Genomic DNA, 10,748 nt, shown 5'->3' with positions numbered 1-10,748 from the left:
ACTTGGAAAACTTCGGTTCTCCTAGGAGAGCTGTCCCAATTTTCCAATCTACCTTGATTGCTGACATTCCCCAAACACCGCACAGCTCACGTCCACCTGTTCTACACTACATCCAACCATTTCACTTCCCTGTTTTCTGCCTTGTCCGTACTCCAGACAGCCCAACCTCGTTTCACCAAGGTGCTATTTGAGAAAATTAATCAGGCAGTTTTGCACAAGTCAAGTTAAATAAAACTCGGGCTCGTTCAGGATTTGAACCCGGGACCTCTCACCACTCATCACAGTAAAGCTCCCTAAGCGAGAATCGTACGCCTAGACCAACGAGCCAGAGAGGCGGCTGAATCCAGGGGCTAAACATACCTGCCAGGTGAAGCAGCACTTTTGCCACAACCTAGTCCACTGCATTCGCTGCTCACAGTGTCGTTTCCCCAATGTAGCATGAAGCATAAACTAGGTGACTGCTTCGCAGAACATCCCGGTTCTGCCTGCAGGAAAAAAAGCCCTGACCTGGCGGTTGCCTGCCACTTTAACACATCACCCTGTTCCCTGGCCAACATCTCTGTCTCAGGCTTGCAGCAGTGTTCTACCTCCAGATGAAAGAACACCTCATTTTCCACTTGGAGACCTTACAGCCCTCCGGTCTTCAATAAAGAATTCCATAACTTTAGGGCTTGAACTCCCCCATGTCCTTGACCCCTATCACACAAACGACTCCTTGTGATCACCCCGTCTGCTATGACACACTACGTATTATTAGCCACTAACAGTCTCCATTAACAGTTATTCGCCCTCTCACGCGGATCGTTATTCACTCCTACGTCCTTCCTATTGTTCTCTCTCTGAGCTGGCGGCAAACACAGCAATGTACATTGGAGACTCTGAGCCAGCTGAAACTTGCTCAGTGTGAAGTACATTCCACGTTGCTCCAAGAATTGCAAGCAGCAAAGCCTTTCCAGAACTTCTGCTTGTCATTCTGTCCCCGGGGCGCTGATATTTGTCTCATCCCCAGGATCTGGACTATCTCCACAGGTAGATAATTAAACCAGTTTATTTCTACTTGCACGTTGTTCTGGCGGGTGGGGCGGGGTGTAGGGTAGGGTGCGGGTAGAGTACATTCGCTCTTCTGCACTCTCTGTCTCTCTCTCTCTCTCTGAAACCCTTGGGGTGAGAGATTCGAAAGGGTTAAATATCTGCACACTGCGAGTCTAGGTGTTTCATCGCAAAAGATGAAATGAACTTTCAGTTAAAAACAAATCTAGAAATTGCAGGAGGAACGGAGAAGAACAGGCAGCATCTATGGAAAGAGAATCAGACACAGCATTTCAGAATTCCGGTTTCTCCGACAGGTGCTGTCAAACCTGCCGAGTTTCTCTTTTTTGTCTCGGGTTCTCAGCATCCGCAGTCCCTTACGTTAAACAATAATACAACTCAGAAACCCATTCTCCTGACGCCATTAAAGTGCACACAGCCGCGAAGCCAAGGAAGAGCAGCGAAATAGGCGTCCTTGGGTGGGTTCGAGTCACCAACCTTTCGGTTAACAACCGACCGCGCTAAACAATTGTGCCACAGAGGCAGGTGATGCCGGGGACAGCGCCATCGCTTAGGGGAGGCTATTAGTGAATTCATAATTCAGCCGGCCCCGCCTAGAATTACAATTGTCGTCTATCACGTTTACCTTTCCTTAATAATGCCTGGGACATTCATTGTGGAGACACCGGGGACAGTCTGATCCCACCCTCTGCAGACATATCCATGTCACGAGGAACTAGTTTTCTTCCTCTGGGACCGTCGCCCTTCGAGCCTTTCAGTGTTCCCGAGTTCCCTCATTGGCTCGGAGGCGAGAAGGGGTTTGAATTCCTGATGTGCACGAACGACAATTCTTTCAATGTCTCAGATCAGTTCATGTCCCGAGAACATCAGAGTCAATCTCCCAGCCTCTTTAACAAGGGGACGGTGTCTGGACTGTCTCTGCTCAGTCGGACGGTTCATCTTTCATTCTCATCTAAATCCGCTTCCCAAAGAGTTTCTAAAGGTTCACAAAGCTGGAGACGGGGATTTCTGTTTTGCTTCATGAACATTTTTCCATTTCCTAACTGGCAATATTTTGCCAAAATCTCTTCCCAAGTATACCCCATGCTTCATTTCCAGGGATGAGGAATTTCCATTGTGGGGAGACATTCCCAAGGTTGGGAATGTTCGCTTTGGAGCAAAGAAGGTTAACTGGAGATCTCCTGGGGCTGTTGGTAATGATGGGAGAAGAAGCGGTGGGAATGGGCAGATTAATGATCAGAAGAACCAATTGCCACTGACCAGAGTCAGTTACCAGAAGACAGGAATTGAAGTTCTTGAATGAAATGCAGCACTTGTGCCTAATAAACACAGAGAATACTGCAGAAAGCCAACAGGTCGTGCATCATCTGTGGAAAGGTAAACAGAGCTGACGTTTTGAGTCTGGTACGTTGTTTGTTCCGAACTCGAGTTTCCTGCATGGCAATCAATTCCCAGACATGAGAAAACGGGACTTTATTGAGACGGGTTTTGTGAGGGTTGAGCGATAATGCAACCAACAGGAAGTGATTTAAAATCGCCAGAGAAGAAAGCATAGCCAGCAGGTTACCATCCTGGGCGGGGGATCCCCAAATGATCTCCACGCCAGCACCTTAAGTATTCGGCCACAACTACACGCCCAAAGTTATGATCTAAAATTTCTCATGGAATTGCTCTAACAGGAAAGGTGAGTACTGGGCTTGTCCTGTCCGCGCCATAGCCCCAACGTATCCTGTTCCCCTGGATTTGATCAGGACAGAGGAGGCTGATGAGAGATCGAATTGAACTACACACATTGATGAGGGACAGAGCGGGTGGGAAGGATCCATTTCCGTGCGTAGAGAGATGAATAATCAGGGCCGAAAATCAGGAGCCACTTCAAGAAATTTGGGGTTCATTCAGCAAAGCTAATGTAGAACTGTTCACAGAAAATGGTGATGAAAGTCTCTCGAGTTATTTTGATGAGAAGTATTCATGATGCTAATACAATCGAAAGGATGAAGGAAGATTGGTAAATGTATTTGGTGACAGTTCTGTTCATGCCCTGTGAGCGAAACCTGGATCTGAAAGATTAAAAGGGACATTAACAATATCGATCTGAAATTGGATACGTGACAAGAAACAGAGCCATTATTAACAGTTGGCTTTTGAACTGGAAAAGGTTTCTCGTGAAATTAGCTTAAGGCTTGAGGTATGCAAGGTCAAGATAATTTCGGTAAAACACGGAAACGCCATCCTCATTAGCAGACAGTGAAAGGATTACAAGACGCAAATTAAGCATTTTCGACAAGTGGTACAGGGGACTGGGAAGATAAGTATTATAAACTGTGAACAACAAAGTTCTGGAGCACAACACTTGCATTCAAAGACCGAAAACATCCAGATCCTGATTAATCAGATTGCATTGTGGTGCTTTTCTGCAAAACATCCACTTGCAATATCCGACAAAAGAGTGACAAAACCCATCCCTGTCAGCCCAGGATAGAAAATCCGAAGGGATGAAGGTTTGCTTATTTTCTGAAGATTCACAAAACTAAGACTGAGTTTTGGTGATTGTTTCCTTTCCACTCCCAGGAGCCACAGTGGTTGAGACGTTGAGTTGGGGAAAGTAAAATGTGCCCGTCAGCAGCGTGTGAGGCTATTTCAGCTTCCGCTGTGACTTGACTCCGATGTTCTGAGGGACATTTATTGACGCGAGACAGTGAAAAGACTCTCATTCCCGCAGATCGGGAATTCAAACAGTATGCCGGCTTCAGGACAATGAGAAAGATTAATTGGGGTGTGTGAAGAAGCTGTGAGCTGCATTTCAAACAGGTAGGTGGAGACAGATGCGTCCCTGGCCCTGTGCGTATCTAACGCCACCATGCTGCAGAGTTCTGACGCTAACACGGACATGCGCAGCAATGGGAGCATTCACAAGGTCAACAACCAAAGATAATCACCGTTACTGCTTCCCTTCCACAGTCCCAACTTTGTGAAGCAGTATCTTTCACTGGCAAAGAAAACACCCTTGTCCTCAGGTGCCTGCTTCATTTCGATCACGATTTCATGTCCCTCACTGTTCTAGTCTCATTTGCAGACACTTGGCTCATAGCCTCAAAAGAAGCTCTGCGGATATCTGCTTATTCCACCCGAACACGCAGTGGGTTGCAGACTCCCACCAGTCCCAATGTGAGTGAAATAGTTTTTCCACTCCACTGACTTGAATCTTAAAGAAGAAGCCGGGGAGCAAGCTCCCTTTCTTTTCGACGACATTTCTCATTTTGTAGTCGGCAGGGGTCACACCTGCGTGGGGAAACCGCAATGGGTTTCAAGTCCATCGTATAAACCACTCAGCCCACGAATACAGAACTACACTGACAGCTTCATTTCCCAGATCTGTCTGCCTGCGGAGCTGAGAAAGAGTGAATCATCGCAGAGTTTGTTTGAATCCATTCACTTCAGTGATTCGAAAGGGTAAAATATCTGCACACTGCGAGTCTAGGTGTTTCATCGCAAAAGATTAAATGAACTTTCAGTTAAAAACAAATCTAGAAATTGCAGGAGGAACGGAGAAGGTCAGGCAACATCTACGGAAAGAGAATCAGACACAGCTTATCAGAATTCCGTTTTCGCCGACAGGTGCTGTCAAACCTGCCGAGTTTCTCTTTTGTTATCTCGGGTTCTCAGCATCCGCAGTCCCTTACGTTAGACAATAATCCAATTCAGAAACCACTTTGTGGAGGAGGTTTCCGTTTGGATAACATTCGCCTGACCCCATTGAAGTGCACACAGCCGCAAAGCCAAGGAAGAGCAGCGAACTGAGCATCCCTGGGTCGCTTCGAACCACCAACCTTTCAGCTAATAGCCGAACGCGCTGACCAATTGCGCTACAGAGACAGGCGGTGTTAGCGTCGGCGCCATCGCTTAGGGGAGGCTATTAGTGAATTCATAATTCAGCCGGCCCCGCCTAGAATTACAATTGTCGTCTATCACTTTTACTTTTCCTTAATAATGCCTGGGACATTCATTGTGGAGACACCTGGGACAGTCTGATCCCACCCTCTGCAAACATATCCATGTCACGAGGAACTAGTTTTCTTACTCCGGGACCGTCGCCCTTCGAGCCTTTCAGTGTTTTGCCTGTTCCCGAGTTCCCTCATTGGCTCGGAGGCGAGAAGGGGTTTGAATTCCTGATGTGCACGAACGACAATTCTTTCAATGTCTCAGATCAGTTCATGCCCCGAGAACATCAGAGTCAATCTCCCGGCCTCTTCAACAAGGGGACGGTGTCTGGACTGTCTCTGCTCAGTCGGACGGTTCATCTTTCATTCTCATCTAAATCCGCTTCCCAAAGAGTTTCTAAAGGTTCACAAAGCTAGAGACTGGGATTTCTGTTTTGCTTCATGAACATTTTTCCATTTCCTAACTGACAATATTTTGCCAAAATCTCTTCCCAAGTGTACGCCTTGCTTCATTTCCAGGGATGAGGAATTTCCATTGTGGGGAGACATTCCCAAGGTTGGGAATGTTCGCTTTGGAGCAAAGAAATTTAACTGGAGATTTCCTGGGGCTGTTGGTAATGATGGGAGAAGAAGCGGTGGGAATGGGCAGAATAATGATCAGAAGAACCAATTGCCACTGACCAGAGTCAGTTACCAGAAGACAGGAATTGAGGTTCTTGAATGAAAAGCAGCACTTGTGCCTAATAAACACAGACAATACTGCAGAAAGCCAACAGGTCGAGCATCATCTGTGGAAAGGTTAAAGAGCTGACGTTTTGAGTCTGGTACGTTGTTTGTTCCGAACTCGAGTTTCCTGCATGGCAATAAATTCCCAGACATGAGAAAACGGGACTTTATTGAGGCGGGTTTTGTGAAGTTTGAGCGATAATGCAACCAACAGGGAGTCATTTAAAATCGCCGGCGCAGAAAGCATAGTCAGCAGGTTACCACCCTGGGCGGGGAAGCCCCAAAGGATCTCCACGCCAGCACCTTAAGTATTCGGCCACAACTACACGCCCAAAGTTATGATCTAAAATTTCTCATGGAATTGCTCTAACAGGAAAGGTGAGTACTGGACTTGTCCTGTCCGCGCCATAGCCCCAACGGATCCTGTTCCCTTGGATTTGATCAGGACAGAGGAGGCTGATGGGAGATCAAATTGAACTACACACATTGATAAGGGACAGAGCGGGTGAGAAGGATCCATTTCCGTGCGTAGAGAGATGAATAATCAGGGCCGAAAATCAGGAGCCACTTCAAGAAATTTGGGGTTCATTCAGCAAAGCTAATGTAGAACTGTTCACAGAAAATTGTGATGAAAGTCTTTCGAGTTTTGTTGTTGGGAAATTTTGGTGATACTAATAAGATGAACGTAGATTGGTAAATGTGTTTGGTGACAGCTCTCGTTATAGCATAGCCTTCTTGTCTAATTGATTCAACACTCCCCATCTCTATGTACAGGAATTGATCCCCAGCTTATGGAGCAACTCGGTAACAAAATGCATCAATGTCATTAAGTAAGGCCTGAGTACCAGATCAAGTCACAATACAGTGGTTCCATGAGCTTTGAAAGTAACATAAAACGTACTGTAACCAACGATTGTCCTAAGACAATCTGGGTGACGAAGTTTCCTAATTTCTTTCCTCGAAATGAATCACATTTTCTTCATTTCAGTGTACTTTAATATGGACTGGTATTGATTCCCATAGCACTTAACCGTTCTAATTCTGTGATTGAGCCGCTTATTTGCCTCGATGCATGAGTAGAACCTGTCACTTTTCGAGTGCCACCGTTAAGTCACACCTACAAACTTGCCTCCCATTCACTTTCAGTGTTCCCTCACAACCGAGCAACGGGGACAGTCAGAAAACGAACGGTAGCAAAATTCAGTTTGAATATGATTAGTTTGCCAGTAGAAGAAAGAGCGAATGTTTTGCGTAAAAACCAAAGTTTCAAAGGAACATTGCACAATTTGGGAGTCAAACTCACGACATCAGAATAAAAATCTTTTGTTCTATTACTGAGGTATTCGAACATATAGTCAGGGTATAACCAGTTCTTATATCAAGCCAAAATAGCTTCTTAAAATCCACGAAAATAAATACATTGATCAGCAGAAGTCTACAGCTCCAAAGCTTTCTGCTCAAAAATCAGGAAAATCATTGAGATTCCACTCCCCTTTTGCTTCTTTCTCAACGCTGACATCCAGTCCTTCAGCTTCTCTTCTTGGATGTAAAGTTATTTGTCTGTTTTTTTTGCCTTTAATTTGGAAGCAAATTCGCTTCAATGTCAACAAAACTGACCGGCAAACCTGACACATAAACAGCCACTCACTACCACAGATCCCCAATTCTCACTTTCAGATTTGCAAAGGTCAATAAAATAAAGGAAGTAAGCAGTTGAGCATGTTTAGAAATAGATGACTGACTTTTATGGATGACTCGCTTGGGCCTTTGCCAACGCTGCTCACAGGTTTCGTGATCAGGATATAATCTCCCTCAGTTTCCCTGAGCCTGTGCTCGGTCCATTGGAAGATTAGGCCAGGGTCGCAGAATCTCACATCCCAAGGATTTACAGTCTTCCCCGACTAAAGTTGCATTGTTGTTTTTCACTGGCAGCAGAAAATTGGAGATTATAGGACCAGAACATTGCTGCTTTTCTATGTTTTCTTGTGTTGTTCAATCCGAGGCTGAGGAAGGCAAATCATTATCCGGATCGTTGGAAACCAAAAACATTAAGTTTCTAAAGATTCAAGTGCAGGAATTCAGCCAGTTAACTGTTCGGTGACTGTGTTTGTCCGCATATTGGTATAAGATGCCTGGGTGTGTCTATATTCGACATTTCCAGAACAACTAATCATTGGAGATTATTTTCTTGCCGATTGTGTCCTCAATAACAGGCCGGAAATGTGCTATAAGGAAGCAGTTCAGATTACAGGAACATCGGAATATGAATAGGCCATTTAGCCCCTCAAGCGTGTTCCAACTTTCAAAGAAATCAAGGCTGATTTCATTTATCTGTCTGACTCCATTTATCTCTCTTTGGCCCACCTCCCTTAATACCTTTCCTGAACAAAAAAAAATCTATTTCAGATTTAAAGTTGACAAATGATCCTGTATTCTCTGGCGTTTATGTTGGATATTTCCAAACATCTGACAAACTCAATGTGTAGAAGTGCTTCTGAACATCTACCCTTAAAAGCCTGGCCTTAATTCTATAACTTTGCTCCATTTCGACGTACAACTATTTTGGTGAACAGCCGGACTTGCTGACTAAATGCACCAAAGAGTCTGAGATGTAAAAAAAAAAGTATGATCACGAAACCCGAATGTTAGCGAATTCGAGCTTCAGACTACAATCACTGAAATAGCAATTGTCCTCTGTCAGTGTGACTTTACCAAAATAAAGGCTGGGACATTTAGTGTAAACGGTCTGACCACAGACACAGCAGACAGAAACCACCCCTGTGTGGGGATACAAACAAAGTAGTATGGCAGCCTGTCTGACATTTCCTTAGTTTCACTTGCATTGTCATTTTCGTCTCTGTTTAGAAACACGAACTGACTGAGCAGAATAGAATTTTTCTCCGCCGTAATCATACGATGGTTTTATAGCACTATCATTGCATTCGGGAACGAAGTTTAGAAGCCGATGGCCCTCACCATATTCAAACTTTACCAAATGTCTTCAGAAATCATTAGCCAACATCGGGAAAAAGTGCTTTTAAACATACGTGAGGAATTTCGGTTTGATTGGTCTTGAACTCAAGTGGAAGGAAGGGAAGCCCCGATGCAGGGCTGCCTGACCCTCTTTAAAAAACTGTCACCAGAAATTCCAACTGCAACACGACGTCATAGGACATGCACAGTGATGGCCTGCAGCTGCTACGACACAATAATGATGCTGGTCCCGGAACATGAATATGAATTCGGCATGGGTCACGCGGTAATGAATCCAAAAAATAGTTTTCAGAACATCTGCTTCTCAGTCTGTCTCCCAGGACCCGGGCGGGTCTCCACCGGCAGATAATTACGCCATTCTGTTTTTAAATTTAGCTCGAACACCCGAGTGACCAGGGACAAGCATTACCCTCCTCAACAAAGGAGACAGAGAACAGAAGAACACCACGCTGAAATCCACAAATGTGTAACCTCATCTTTCGACATTGGACCAGTGTATCACTGTGATGATACTTAGTTCACATCTTCAAAGATTTTTTGGGGAAGCGAGTGAGGAGGGAAAGCTGCAATAGATGACACTGAGCGGTTGGCAGAGGATAGCTTCTATCCATCAGCCTCCGGTTATGGGCCCAACACGGTCCCCCTGCACTACTCTGTTACGTTACGCTACAGCCTTTCCTGACAAGTTTTCAGCTTTTCATCTGGCGTGTGACATGCACGTTCGAGATTGATGTCAAAAGATCTTCATTACTCTCGTGAAATATGCTGTTGCGAAGATGTATAGCTGTTGTGTCAATATAAACGTTGTATAAATTCGAACATTCTGCTTTTCGAACTGTGATTTCGCTCAGAACTACACAATTTCAAAAATCGCCATGTTCAAACGTGAACACAGTGCCCACAGAAAGAATTAGCAGTCCCAATGTTTCCCAGTGCGTGGCTGCCTGACTCTCAGGAAGGTTTCTTTGATAAACTGTGTCCTAGCATTCCAGCCGCACGTCATCGGACATGCACAGTGATGGGCTGCAGCTATTGTGACACAATAATGATGCAGGCCCCGGGAACATGAATATGAATTAGTCGTGGGTCACGTGGTAGTGAATCATTCAAACGAATGTTATTTCATTTCAGGGATGAGGTAAATGGGCAGGAGTTACACCTGGGGTTCACTCTTCCTTCACTCCCGTCACCCGCCCATAGCCCCATGGCACTTTGTGCTGCAACCGCCGAAGTTGTAACACCTGCCCATTTCCCCCACCCTCCTCAGTATTCAAGGGCGCGAACATACCTTCAAAGTGAAGCAGCACTTTACCTGCACTTTCCATAGCCAAGACTAATGCATTCGCTGCTCACAATGTGGTCTCGTCAACATTGGAGAAACGAAGCAGAGACTGGGTGACTGCTTCGCAGAACATCTCGGTTCTGCCCACACAAAGACCCTGAGCTTCCAGTTGCCTGCCACTTCACCACACTACCCTGTTCCCTGTCCAGCATCTCTGTCTCAGGCTTGTTGCAGTGTTCCAGCAGAACAATTTTGCACTTGGGGACCCCTACAGTCCATATTGACAGTTGGACCAACAGAAGGTGGCACTTTAGTCAAAGGTCATATTTATACAGCCTCCACATGTCTGTTTTGAATTCAATAAATTTATGGCCTGAACTTCCCCACATCTTAGCCCCCTACCACGCATACTAGGCCATGTTATCACGTAGTCTGCCATTACACACCACCTATGGTTAGCCACTAACAGTTTCCTTTAACAGCTATTCACTCTCCCAGACAGATCGTTATCAACTCCTTTGACTGTCCAACTATTCTTGTCTCAGTTTGGGCTCTATCCCTATCTATCACCCTCCCATCTGCATATTAACCGACATTTTCCTAATCATCACTAGCTCTGTGGAAGGGTCACCGAATTCTTCTTCACAGAAGCTGACAGACCTGCTGAGCTTTTCCAGCAACTACTGTTTCTGTTTCTGATATACAGCATCCACAGTTTTTTCAGTTTTATTGAGAAACAGTTGCAAATTGGTTCG

The sequence above is a fragment of the Hemiscyllium ocellatum genome, assembly GCF_020745735.1.
Source record: "Hemiscyllium ocellatum isolate sHemOce1 chromosome 27 unlocalized genomic scaffold, sHemOce1.pat.X.cur. SUPER_27_unloc_38, whole genome shotgun sequence".
NCBI classification, from domain to species: Eukaryota; Metazoa; Chordata; class Chondrichthyes; order Orectolobiformes; family Hemiscylliidae; genus Hemiscyllium; species Hemiscyllium ocellatum.
This window is presented reverse-complemented; position numbering follows the sequence as displayed.